Raw genomic sequence first — 15,037 nt, 5'->3', positions numbered from 1 at the left:
TCTGTAGACAATGTATAAATATCAAATCATAAATCAACTTCCTTATGTGGAAAAAAAAATACTAAGAGAAACTATACTAAGAGTAGTGATTTTTCCAGCATTTTCTAACTGGGTAGAAGGACAGGACAAATTCTAAGGCATTGCTAATTTTCAAATCTATGCATTAGGCACAAACTTATTAATTTATGTATGCCATGCATTCGTTTCTTAGAAGTCTTTCCCCAACCGAAGGCCTTCCCTTAACTTTGAGACAAGCATTTCCTACTTTGCCCATTGGTTACAAGTTCCCTTGAAACACCATGCATCACTACTAGGCTCAGTAGTAGCTAGAGGAAATGTCACAGAATTGTCTAATTTGGGGTGACCTAAATGCTCAATTATTAATATGCAGTAGCTGTTTGCTACATGGGACAGTACTTGGCCTGTTGGCCCAGGTCTCAGTGTTTAGATTCAATAGCATCAATGTAACTTGCAAATACAAAGTACTTCCAACTGTCACATGCTCCCTCCTCCACACCCACTTTCTAGCTTGAGGTCCCTGGTATTGACATCAATTCACACAGACTGTGCAAAAAAGGTTACTTTTTATTCCCCCTTAAAAGAATGTTGAAGGGACACATATATATCAACTTATATACATCATAACACATATATATGAGGAAGTGGATACATGCTCAAGGTCATGAAGAGTATTTATGGCCACAGATGCTGCCCATAAGAGCTGAATGTAAATCGTCAACAAAACGTACTGAAGAGACTCCAGCCCTGCATAGATACACATTATGATTATTATTTATATTTATACTGTATATTTTATATATATTATTTAATATGGTAAAAAATACCCATGAAGTCTGATGGACACAACCTTAACCAAAGGATCATGGTTACGATCACCGGATTTAAGCCACACTAATGTCATGTGGTCCCTGATATAGTGCAACGAGAAGAACACCTCACCTTAGGTGTTTTTTGCAAAAATCCATAATCCCAGTGTAATCATAAGAAAACATCAGATAAACCTAAAATGAGGGAACCTTTACAAAATGCCAAACCAGAACTCTTTAAAATTTGTCTGGAGGTCATGAATGGCAAGGAAAGACTAAGTAACTGTCACAGACTGGAGAGGGCTTAGGAGACCACGGTTAATGCAGTATGTTAGCCTGGGTTGGATACTGACAGCAAAAGGACATATGTGGCAAAACTGGTGAAATCCAGATGAAGTCTGTAGTTTAGTTAATAACACTGTATTAGTGTTAATTATTCCTTTGTTTTGACAAAATGCACTGTGATTGGGTAAGATGTTAACACTAGGTAATACTGGATGAGGAACACACAGAAACTTTCTTCTATCTTTGTAACCTTTCTGAAAATCTAAAAATTTTCCCCCCAAAAAAGTTACTTAAAAAAATATCATTAACATATTACTAAATGTTACCAAATTCCAGCCACAGAGACCAAGAAATAATATGTATGTTAATCTCCTCAAATTCACACAAGAAAATGTTGCAAATCTGGTACCTAAGACTTAAGATTCTTCTCTCCTTCCTTATAGACAGCTGGATGTAATTAACGATAACCACCTGTATTCCAGCAACCTATCTTTAAATTCTAATAACTTAGCTACAATTAAGCATATTCCAAACAGAATAAAATAAAAAATGAAAAATTCCCAAATTTCTTAAAACCCCAACTGACTGCCTGGTTTCTTAATCTTTCAATGTATTTTATAAAATGAAAGGGCTACTTTTAATTTTTCTTTAAATTTTCTCTTTTTGCTCACCTAATAAAACCTACCTTTCCTTTTAGTTTTCTTATATAAATTTTAATGGAGCATCAAATTTGACAAGGCACATTTCACTTCTAAGAACTATTTATCTAGCTTACAAATTGAATGTTTAATATGTTTTGTCTTACAGTATGACGCCACTTTTGTCAAAAGGGTGTGTGTTTGAGTCTAGAGATAGTAGTCTGGAGAGACACACGTCAACAGCGGTATGACAGACAGCAAGCTGACCTCCAAAGATCCACACTCTCCTTCTCTAGGGTAAAGTTGCTGCCAGAAAGTGATGATCTAATTTCCAAGCCCCCTTTCTTCTAAGTGAAGCTATGTTACTAGTTTGGGGCCATATAATGTGAATGTGTATCATTTCTAGGCCAAAGAGTTTAATCATGTGCTTCCTCCATGCTCTCTTTGCTTTGCATGATAATCTTGAAGGCATACTCTACAGCAAAGTAATTATTTGAAAGCAAAGTTATAAAACAGTAAGAAAGCTAACACATTATTAATTTTATATTAAATATCACTCACCCTATGTCTGTGTAAGGATAGGCTATCCACTTCAATATAAGTCTTGCACATGATGTTCTACACATATATTTTTGTATATTTATTGAAAACAATCCGTGTATAAATGGACCCACGCAATTCAAACCCATGTTGGTCAAGGGACAACTGTAGGTCCTGCATGGAGAAAAAAAGAACAAATTACTTAATCTTTCAATCCCAATAATCTTCCTCTTACGTCTTGTGACTTTGAAAAAGTTACCTCTTCCTACCAGATAAAAAATGTTTTCCTCTTTAGGATAAAGTTATCTGGAAATGCTAATAAGTATTCTGCTATGTTTTAGATCCAGTATCACAAATACAGTATCCCAGGGCAGATGTACACGTCATTTTAAAAATATTACCTAGATGCATGACAACCAAAAGTCAAAAGGATGTGAAGATTCCAGCAGATGTGAGAACTTAGAAAAATTAAAAGTCATAGAAACAATGAGCACCTTTAACCTGGGGATATTCATTATTTTGTTTATATGTCCACAGCATACTCTAAAAACAATCATATATTAAAACGAAAGCAAAACCGACAAATAAAACTATGCCTTTGACCCCACAAATATTTCATTATTTTATGCCTTTTATCTCAGTCATAACGACATAACAGCCGTGGCACAGACGTGCAATTCTCCCCTATTACCTACACGCTTCTTCACGATTCTGGTCCTGCTAGAGATAGGTATGCTATATTACTAGCTTTGACCAAAAATTGTGAGAAGTAATGTGTGTCACTGCCAGGCCGAGGCAGTGAAAAATCCCAGAGGGATACTACACAGATTTTCATCCCCTGCCTCAGTGAATGGAAAACTAGTGTTGAGATGACAGAGTCAAGATGGAACCTTGAATCACTGCTTAAAGTGAGCTGCCTTGGAGACCTGACAGGCACACTGAAGGCTTTTATATAATAACACACTGAGATTTCTGAGTTGGTTTGTTACTGAGGCATAGCCCAGCCTGCCTAACACAGCACTTCCCAACTTCCTCCTTTGAATTCCATAGCATTTCAATCCATTTACTACAAAGGTACTTACTTCTAAGTAAGTTTTGGGCACTGTTATTTAAGCAAAGTCTTTTCTTAGTCTAACTCAAAGACTTTCAGTGAGACAAGTATATTCTTGAGACCTCTCATTCATTGCCTTACAGAAAGCATGGTATAAAAGAATGAATCTTAAAAAAATAACTGCACATCACAGACTAGTATTTAAATTCATGAACATAAAAGAGACACTGACAATGTGCATCTATAGGAAACAAAACAGAAATGAGAGAACTAACTAATTGTATCTATTTTTTCTCTGTCAGCCATAGTGAAGAGGCCTAAATGTCATTTGCTCATTTACTGCGATACATATCAGAAGTACCAGAAATCAGTTTCTTCGCATTAAAAAAAAAGTGATAAGATAAAAATATCTTAGATTTACATATTAAAAACAACAGCACTCACTGCCAAGAAGGACTGCGGATAAGGCAGAATCTTCTCAATTATAATCAGTAGAACAGGGGAAAATGTTAGTGTAATTTCACCCAGCATCTAAATCCACTGGGGTAAGTCTATAAATACAAACATGTAAGTTAATTACTAAATGACTCACTTAGCTAAACAAGTCAGTATGTTCGGAATCTAAGTTACCCAGCTCTGCACTGCCTCAGTGAAGCTGAAGTGGCTGTAATGGAAGCACACTCAGGTTTCCCAGGACAACCAAAACCAGTGCTTGCCCATCATTTGATGGATTCCTAACAAAATATAAACCCGATTTAAAATCAGGGTCCAGGGCTTCCCTGGTGGCGCAGTGCTTGGGAGTCCGCCTGCCGATGCAGGGGACGTGGGTTCGTGCCCCGGTCTGGGAGGATCCCACGTGCCGCGGAGCGGCTAGGTCCGTGAGCCATGGCCGCTGAGCCTGCGCGTCCGGAGCCTGTGCCCCGCAACGGGAGACGCCGCAGCAGTGAGAGGCCCGCGTACCGAAAAAAAAAAAATCAGGGCCCAGCAAAAATCTATGACACATATATTCAGATGTACATAAGACTACACTTTTCAGGTCAGCACCTTTTCACAACATATATTCCTAAAGATCTAACTGCATGCCTCCTTTAGCACACAGAAGGGTTGTGCTTAACTACATGCATTAGAGCAGTGATTTTTCAGGGACTTCCTGGGTGGTGCAGTGGTTAAGACTCCATGCTTCCAATGTAGGGGACCCAGGTTCGATCCTCAGTCAGGGAACTAGATGCCACATGCATGCCACAACTAAGAGTTCGCATGCCACAACTAAAGACCCAGCATGACCAAATAAATAAATAAATAAGAACAGTGATTTTCAGGATGGAGCAGGGAGTGAGACAGTAGAAGGTGAGAGAAGGTGTATTAGAATCACCAAGGGAGGATTTTCAAACCAGGTCACATGCCCACCCCAGTCACCCTGGGTATGTGACAAGCCCTTAGAGTCTCAGGCCCTGTGGGGTTTGGGGAACAGGCATACAGGCTGTAGGGGCCTCAAGGGTCCTGCTCTATCCTCACACCTTCCCCCATCTGGAACTCCTGAAATGAAGACAGATACGTTTCTTTTTCTGTAAGATTTTTTAAAGGTGGACTCCTGAGCGAATAAATTCAAACAAAATACCCAGCAGAACAGCCTCAATGTTCCGGTGGAGACTGAACTAAATCTTTCCTGAGCATCTCCTTCACACTTTTCGTCATCTCGGAGAAAAACAGCATGTTCCAACTTTCTCACTTATGCTCACGTTCTAGGAAACAGAATGTCTCACAGTACTGGATAGAACTGGAGGGATTATACTAAAATCTCTCAATGATGGCTTCATAGAGTTTTAATGCAAATGTAAAATTTAATAGTATGGTCCAAATATAATGCTCTATATCCTCCCAAAATTTCTTTTCTTCACAAAATTTTACTCTTTCACTGAAGCAAATTAATACATACCTATGGTGTGCTGTGTAATATCAAAATTTGTCAGAAATATTTAACTAATTCTATTTGATTGAATTGTGTAATTTGACTCTTGGGCTTCAAATCCTACTGATTCAACTTCAGAAATACCTTAAATTATACTTCTCCCCATCTCTACTACTGCAGAAATAAATCCAACTCATCACCTCTCTCAGGAGAGCATCATTTTCAGACTACTTACCCATCAGACTATATCGTAAGATTTATTGCCCTCCAACCCAAATCTCATTGTGCTGGGGTAGGTTAAAACCTATTGTTGCTTCTGCATGACCTTAAAGACAAAGTCTAAGCTTCTTAACTTTGCAAAAAACCTTTCACAAGCTTTAAACTCAATTCATGCAGCTCCCCACTGTGTAGTATTCTTGGGTCTCATTATACTCATTAGATATTTTAAATTATTCCTGAATACATCATAACTTTTCTTTAACTTCACGTATGACATCTACTACACTTAGAACGCCCTCCCCCAACTTCTTTAATAAAAAAATAAAAATAACTTTTCCTACTGGTCCTTCAAGAACCGACACAAATTATACTCTCTCCTCAAAGTGTTTTGATTGTCAGATGAGTGTAGTAAGTTACTCTAAAACAGGGCCACTGTCAAAACAAGAAACATTTATTATATCATAGTTTCTGTGGTCAGGAATTTGGATGGAGCTTAGCTGGTGGTTCCAACAGAGGGCATCTCATGAAGTCAGGACACTGACTGGGGCTGCAGGGATCTGAAGCCTGACTGGGCTGGAGGATCCCATTCCAAGATGGCTCCTGTATGTGGCTACTGGTAAAACCCCTTGTTGGATGCCTGCAGGATGCCTCAGCTCCTCACAATGTGCACCTCTTTATAGGGCGGCTTCAGTGTTGTGATTACATGGCAGCTGGCCTAGATGAGAAATCTGAGAGAGAGAGAGAGAGAGAGAGAGAGAGAGAGAGAGCGCAGGGGGTGGGTAAGGACAGGGAGAGAGCGTGCGCACAAGGAGAAAACTAGTGTCTTTTATCTATTTGGCCATGTTCTATTCATTGGAAGTGAATCACTAAGTCCCGATAATGCTCAAGAAATGTCTCCACCTTTGCAGGGGGGATTGTCAAAGAATTTTGACATACTTTAAAACAATCACAAAAGGTTTCCAAAATTTCTCCAGAAAGCCAGCTATTCCTTCCTCCGTATTCCCCTAGTATTTTTTCTACCTGTACTGCAAAACTGACCATATGGTATACGGAATTCATCTGAAAAGACATTGTGGGGCTTTAATACATAAACAGTAAACTTCTACTTTGATATTTCCATATGTTTAAATCCCGAGACTCCTAAAATTAGATTACTCAAAAAATAATATAGGGATAACTGGCTAGTCATTTGGGAGGAGAAAGCTGTAACTCTATATTAATCTTTATATAAAAATAAATTCCAAGTTAAATAAAGAGTTAAAGAATTTTGATTTTTAAATAAAACTACACATGTACCAGGGAAAAATATGAACAAACATTTTTATCATCTTGGAGTAGAAAAGGCCTTCTTGAGAATAACATAAGAGCCCAAACTCATAAGAAACTGATAAAGATGACTAGTTAAATAGTAAAACAGCTGTACAGAAGAACAAAAGATCTAAACAAAAAGAAAATATGCAAAGGACAAACAGGGAAATATTAGTAACATACGTATGATAAACAAAAAACGAATTTTCTTAATATACATAGAGTTCTTATAATGAGGAAAAGTGGACAGATGAGCAAAGGGACTTCCATTTCAAGAAAGCAGAGCACAGGCTACAATCTCCACATCCTATAACAAATCCTAAAATTTATAAAATAATTTTTAAGTGAAATTATACAAGAGATCACACATATACAAGTGATACACACACACATTTCTCTCTCACATAAAAGCGCACAGGCAGAGTACAGGGACAGTAGGGCAGTTCTACCAAAGTCTTCATTAAATCAGGGATCCCTGCAGCTCCCACTGTGTGGCTGTAACTCTTGTATCTCAGATGTCAGTTAGATCTCCAGCCTCTATATCTCCATTCAAGGAAGTATCCAAAAAGGAGCCACTGACTGAAGAAAGTTTCTAAAAACCACCATATGCAGTTCTGCTTACATCTCTTTGACTAGAAGTTTGTCATAAGACCACATCTAAGCCAAAGAGGTTTGGGGATATAGTCTTCATTGTTTATGTTCACATACCCAGCTAAAAATCAGGGATTCTATCTTTCCAAGAGAAGAGGAAGAATACATATTTGGAAATATGAGCGGCCTCTGAATTTACTAAAAGTCAAAGATATGACAGAAACAGATTTAAGAAAAACCTCAGTGTAAAACATTTCTGAAAGTTAGAATTGAAAGACATGAAGACTGAGATCATTAGAACCATTCTATAGAAAATGTCCATGACTTATATATACTACCAGATGTAAAATAGATAGCTAGTGGGAAGCAGCCACACAGTACAGGGAGATCAGCTCAGTGCTTTGTGACCACCTAGAGGGGTGGGATAGGGAGGGTGGGAGGCAGATGCAATGAGGGAGGGGATACGGGCATATACGTATGCATATAGCTGAATCACTTTGTTATAAAGCAGAAATTAACACACCATTGTAAAGCAATTATACTCCAATAAAGATGTTAAAAAAAAAAAAAAGAAAACATCCATGAGCTCCTGGTACTAAGCCTTGGAGCTGCCCCAGTTCTTTACCTTTCCACAATTTAATCACTTACTCTTTAGATTGTAAGATGTACCCCAATATCAAACCAATGGATGATGATACTTTTCTCTCCCTTAAATTAGCCAGAATCAGTTCCTGCTGTTCACAACAAAAATAATCTCAAGCAATATATTTCAAGATATTTATTGCAAAATCTTCAGTCAAATGCACGTGCATGTACACACACACACACAAAACGGACGTGTCTCTTGAGAAATAAAGGCTGGATTGTGTAGCTTATTAGCAACTAGCTATCTCAACAATAAAGGGCAGATTTCTCTCCATCTCATTCCATCTTTCTGAATATCACCTCAGGGCTTCAATAGAGATTCCAAAATATTTAAGGCTAATTCATTTTGAATTTCATGTTTTAAATGCAGATCCAATTATATTATTTCCCTACTTAAAACTCTGGGATGAATCTCTATCATTTTTCAGGAAAAAGTCCCAACTCCTTATGATGACATAGAAATCTCTCTATAACCTGGCCACACACTATTCCCCATCCTCTTCTGTGTTCATCTGTGCAATCTCTTAGTTAACGCAATTATTTATTGACAACCTACTGTGTGCTGGCCACTGTTCTAGATGCTAGATATACAGTCAGGAATGATATTTAAAATATCTAGGGAGATTGGTTCAAGATGGCGGAGTAGAAGGACGTGCTCTCACTCCCTCTCGCAAGAGCACCGGAATCACAACTAACTGCTGAAAAATCACTGACAGGAAGACACTGAAACTCACCAAAAAAGATACCCCACATCCAAAGACAAAGGAGAAGCCACAATGAGACGGCAGGAGGGGCGCAATCACAATAAAATCAAATTCCGTAACTTCTGGGTGGGTGACTTGCAAACAGGAGAACACTTATACCACAGAAGTCCACCCACTGGAGTGAAGGTTCTGAGCCCCATGTCAGGCTTCCCAACCTGGGGGTCCGGCAATAGGAGGATGAATTCCTAGCGAATCAGGCTTTGAAGGCTAGTGGGATTTGACTGCAGGACTTCGACAGGACTGAGGGAAACAGAGACTCCACTCTTGGAGGGCACCCACAAAGTAGTGTGTGCATCAGGACCCAGCGGAGGGAGCAGTGACCCCAGAGGAGACTGAACCAGACCTACCTGTTAGTGTTGGAGGGTCTCCTGCAGAGGCAGGGGGTGGCTGTGGCTCACTGCGGGGACGAGGACACTGGCAGCAGAAGTTCTGGGAAGTACTCCTTGGCGAGAGCCCTCCCAGAGTCCGCCATTAGCCCCATAAAAGAGCTGGGTAGGCTCCAGTGTTGGGTGGCCTCAGGCCAAACAACTAACAGAGAGGGAACTCAGCCCCACCCATCAGCAGACAAAAGGATTAAACTTTTACTGAGCTCTGCCCACCAGAGCAACACCCAGCTCTACCCACCACCAGTCCCTCCCATCAGGAAGCTTGAACAAGCCTCTTAGATAGACTCATCCACCAGAGGGCAGACAGCAGAAGCAAGAAGAACTACAATCCTGCAGCCTGTGGAACAAAAACCACATTCACAGAAAGACAGACAAGATGAAAAGGCAGAGGGCTATGTATCAGATGAAGGAACAAGATAAAACCCCAGAAAAACAACTAAATGAAGTGGAGATAGGCAACCTTCCAGAAAAAGAATTCAGAATAATGAGAGTGAAGATGATCCAGGACCTCGGAAAAAGAATGGGGGCTAAGATCAAGAAGATGCAAGAAATGTTTAACAAAGATCTAGGAGAATTAAAGAACAAACACCTAGAAGAATTAAAGAACAAACAAACAGAGATGAACAATACAACAACTGAAATGAAAAATACACTAGAAGGAATCAATAACAGAATAACTGAGGCAGAAGAACGGATAAGTGACCTGGAAGACAGAATGGTGAAATTCACTGCCATGGGACAGATTAAAAAGAAAAGAAATGAAGACAGCTTAAGAGACCTCTAGGACAACAGTAAATGCACCAACATTCGCGTTACAGGGGTCCCAGAAGGACAAGAGAGAGAGAAAGGACCCAAGAAAATATATGAAGAGATCAGTCGAAAACTTCCCTAACATGGGAAAGGAAATAGCCACTCAAGTCCAGGAAGTGCAGGGAGTCCCATACAGGATAAACCCAAGGAGAAACACGTCGAGACACATAGTAATCAAATTGACAAAAATTAAAGACAAAGAAAAACTATTGAAAGCGACAAGGGAAAAACAACAAATAACATACAAGGAAACTCCCATAAGGTTAACAGCTGATTTCTCAGCAGAAACTCTACAAGCCAGAAGGGAGTGGCATGACATATTGAAAGTGATGAAAGGGAAGAAACTACAACCAAGATTACTCTACCCGGCAAGGATCTCACCACCACCAAACCAGCTTCACGACAAATGCTAAAGGAACTTCTCTAAGTGGGAAACACAAAAAAAGAAAAGACAAAAACAAACCCATAACAACTAAGAAAATGGTAATAGGAACATACATATCGATAATTACCTTAAATGTAAATGGACTAAATGCTCCAACCAAAAGATGCAGGCTCACTGAATGGATACAAAAACAAGACCCATGTATATGCCATCTACAAAAGACCCTCTTCAGACCTAGGGACACATACAGACTGAAAGTGAGGGGATGGAAAAAGATATTCCATGCAAATGGAAATCAAAAGAAAGCTGGAGTAGCAATTCTCATATCAGACAAAATAGACTTTAAAATAAAGACTACTACAAAAGACAAAGAAGGACACTACATAATAATCAAGGGATCAATCCAAGAAGAAGATATAACAATTATAAATATATATGCACCCAACACAGAAGCACCTCAAAACATAGGGCAACTGCTCACAGCAATAAAAGAGGAAATCGACAGTAACACAATAATAGTGGAGGACTTTAACACCTCACTTACACCAGTGTACAGATCAACCAAACAGAAAATTAATAAGGAAACACAAGCATTAAATGACACAACAGACCAGATGGATTTAATTGATATTTACAGGACATTCCATCCAAAAACAGCAGATTACACTTTCTTCTCAAGTACGCACGGAACATTCTCCAGGATAGATCACATCTTGGGTCACAAACCAAGCCTCAGTAAATTTAAGAAAATTGAAATCGTATCAAGCATCTTTTCCGACAACAACGCTATGAGATTAAAAATAAAATACAGGGGGAAAAAGTGTAAAAAACACAAACACATGGAGGCTAAACAATATGTTACTAAATAACCAAGAGATAAAAGAAATCAAAGAGGAAATCAAAAAATACCTAAAGACAAATGACAATGAAAACACGATGATCCAAAACCTATGGATGCAGCACAAGCAGTTCTAAAAGGGAAGTTTATAGCTATACAAGCCTACCTCAAGAAACAAGAAAAATCTCAAATAAACAATCTAAACTTACACCTAAAGGAACTAGAGAAAGAAAAACAAATCCCAAAGTTAGCAGAAGGAAAGAAATCATAAAGATCAGAGCAGAAAAAAATGAAATAGAAACAAAGAAAACAATAGCAAAGATCAATAAAACTAAAAGCTTGTTCTTTGAGAAGATAAACAAAATTGATAAACCATTAGCCAGACTCATCAAGAAAAAGAGGGAGAAGACTCAAATCAATGAAATTAGAAATGAAAAAAGAGAAGTTACAACAGACACTGCAGAAATACAAAGCATCCTAAGAGACTGCTACAAGCAATTCTATGCCAATAAAATGGACAACCTGGAAGAAATGGACAAATTCTTAGAAAGGTATAACCTTCCAAGACTGAGCCAGGAAGAAACAGAAAATATGAACAGACCAATCACAAGCACTGAAATTGAAACTGTGATTGAAAATCTTCCAACAAACAAAAGTCCAGGACCAGATGGCTTCACAGGTGAATTCTATCAAACATTTAGAGAAGAGCTAACACCCAGCCTTCTCAAACTCTTCCAAAAAATTGCAGAGGAAGGAACATGCCCAAACTCATTCTATGAGGCCACCATCACTCTGATACCAAAATCAAACAAAGATACTACAAAAAAAGAAAATTACAGACCAATATCACTGATGAATATAGATGCAAAAATCCTCAACAAAATACTAGCAAACAGAATCCAACAATACATTAAAAAGATCATACACCATGATCAAGTGGGATTTATCCCAGGGATGCAAGGATTCTTCAATATACACAAATCAATCAATGTGACATACCATATTAATAAACTGAAGAATAAAATCCATATGATCATCTCAGTAGATGCAGAAAAAGCTTTCGACAAAATTCAACACCAATTTATGATAAAAACTCTCCAGAAAGTGGGCATAGAGGGAACCTACCTCAACATAATAAAAGCCATATATGACAAACCCACAGCAAACATCATTCTCAATGGTGAAAAACTGAAAGCATTTCCTCTAAGATCAGGAACAAGACAAGGTTGTCCACTCTCACCACTATTATTCAACATAGTTTTGAAAGTCCTAGCCATGGCAATCAGAGAAGAAAAAGAAATAAAAGGTATACAAATTGGAAAAGAAGAAGTAAAACTGTCACTGTTTGCAGATGACATGACACTATACATACACAATCCTAAAGATGCCACCAGAAAACTACTAGAGTAATCAATGAATTTGGTAAAGTTGCAGGATACAAAATCAATGCACAGAAATCTCTTGCATTCCTATACACTAAAGATGAAAAATCTGAAAGAGAAATTAAGGAAACACTTTTGCAACATTTACCATTGCAATAAAATGAATAAAATACCTAGGAATAAACCTACCTAGGGAGACAAAATACCTGTATGCAGAAAACTACAAGACACTGATGAAAGAAATTAAAGATGATACCAACAGATGGAGAGATATACCATGTTCTTGGATTGAAGAATCAATACTGTGAAAATGACTATACTACCCAAAGCAATGTACAGATTCAATGCAATCCCTATCAAATTACCAATGGCACTTTTTACAGAACTAGAACAAAAAAATCTTAAAATCTCTATGGAGACACACAAGACCCCGAATAGCCAAAGCCGTCTTGAAGGAAAAAAACAGAGCTGGAGGAATCAGACTCCCTGACTTCAGACTATACTACAAAGGTACAGTAATCAAGACAGTGTTACTGGCACAAAAACAGAAATACAGATCAATAGAACAGGATAAAAAGCCCAGAGATAAACCCACGCACCAATGGTCAACTAATCTATGACAAAGGAGGCAAGGATATACAGTGGAGAAAAGACAGCCTCTTCAATAAGTGGTTCTGGGAAAACTGGACAGCTACATGTAAAAGAATGAAATTAGAACACTCCCTAACAACATACACAAAAATAAACTCAAAATGGATTAGAGACCTAAATGTACGACTGGACACTATAAAAGTCTGAGAGGAAAACATAGGCAGAACACTCTTTGACATAAATCACAGCAAGATCTTTTTGATCCACCTCCTAGAGTAATGGGAATAAAAACAAAATAAATAAATAGGACCTAATGAAACTTAAAATCTTTTTGCAAAGCAAAGGAAACTACAAACAAGACCAAACGACAACCCTCAGAATGGGAGAAAATATTCACAAACGAATCAACGGACAACAGATTAATCTCCAAAATATATAAACAGCCCATGCAGCTCAATATTAAAAAAACAAACAAACCAATCAAAAAATCAGCAGAAGACCTAAATAGACATTTCTCCAAAGAAGACATACATATGGCCATGAAGCACGTGAAAAGCTGCTCCACATCACTAATTATTAGAGAAATGCAAATCAAAACTGCAATGAGGTATCACTTTACACCAATTAGAATGGGCATCATCAGAAAATCTACAAACAACAAATGCTGGAGAGGGTGTGGAGAAAAGGGAACCCTCTTGCCCTGCTGGTGGGAATGTAAATTGATACAGCCACTATGGAGAACAGTATGGAGGTTCCTTAAAAAACTAAAAATAGAATTACCATATGACCCATCAATTCTACTACTGGGCATATACCCAGAGAAAACCATAATTCAAAAAGACACATGCACCCCAATGTTCACTGCAGCACTATTTACAATAGCCAGGTCATGGAAGCAACCTAAATGCCCATCGACAGACGAATGGATAAAGAAGTTGTGGTACATATATACAATGGAATATTACTCAGCCATAAAAAGGAACAAAATTGGGTCATTTGTAGAGACGTGGATGGACTTAGAGACTGTCATACAGAGTGAATTAAGTCAGAAAGAGAAAAACAAATATCGTATATTAACGCCTATATGTGGAATCTAGAAAAATGGTACAGATGAACCGGTTTGCAGGGCAGGAACACAGACGCAGATGTACAGACCAAAAGTATGGACACCAAGCGCGGAAAGTGGCAGGGGTGGTGGTGGTGGCGCTATGATGAATTGGGAGATTGGGACTGACATGTATACACTGATGTGTATAAAATGGATAACTAATAAGAACCTGCTATATAAAAAAATTAAATTAAATTAAATAATTAAATAATAAAATAAAATAAAATATCTAGCAACTAGTGTAACATTACATAGACCAATTATAATGGATACTCAACCAGCAGACACCAGCTACAAACAACTGATAAAGCTTTCCCAGTGTGTATTATCAGAATACCAACCTGAAAATAGCAATAAATACAACAGAGCCCCTCCCTGCAAAGAGTTACATTTTTTTAAATAGGAAGAGAGACAGCAGATAAAACATTAAACTAATTATTAAGAAAATTTCAACTACAAGAGTATAAAGAAGATAAGAGAAAATGTCATCTAAGGAGGTGACATTTGAGTTGAGATGTGAATTAATAAGATGTAATCAGTTGAGATGTGCCCCCCCCAAATATGTCGATGTCCTAATCCCGAGAACTTGTAAATGTTGACTGTGTTTAGAAAGGGGAGCATTATAGATGTGATTAAGTGAGCAGCTTGAGATAACGAGGTTATCCTGGACTATCCAGATGGGTACTAAATCCAATGACATGTCTTTATAAGAGAAAGGCAGATGGAGATTTGAGACAGAAAGAAGACAGAGACACAGAGG

General features: G+C 38.1%; 1 long non-coding RNA gene across 6 annotated transcripts in view; it reads right to left on the bottom strand.

Annotated features, from left to right (window-relative positions):
* Window positions 1–15,037, bottom strand: part of LOC111177458 (uncharacterized) — a 274,619-nt gene that overhangs the window by 229,393 nt on the left and 30,189 nt on the right. For 5 of the 6 annotated variants that reach the window (XR_016391984.1, XR_016391981.1, XR_016391985.1 and 2 more), the window contains one exon: window positions 2,312–2,464. The exons of the other annotated variant lie outside the window; for it this stretch is intronic. This is a non-coding gene — a long non-coding RNA (uncharacterized LOC111177458). The remainder of the gene's footprint in view (window positions 1–2,311; window positions 2,465–15,037) is intronic. 6 annotated transcript variants of the gene reach the window in all.

The sequence above is a fragment of the Delphinapterus leucas genome, chromosome 1 (assembly GCF_059928025.1).
Source record: "Delphinapterus leucas isolate spDelLeu-1000000601 "Yukka" chromosome 1, BTC_Dleu_Yukka2, whole genome shotgun sequence".
In the NCBI taxonomy this organism is placed as follows: Eukaryota; Metazoa; Chordata; class Mammalia; order Artiodactyla; family Monodontidae; genus Delphinapterus; species Delphinapterus leucas.
Note: the sequence above shows the minus strand (reverse complement) of the source record. Positions and strands in the feature narration are given on the sequence as shown.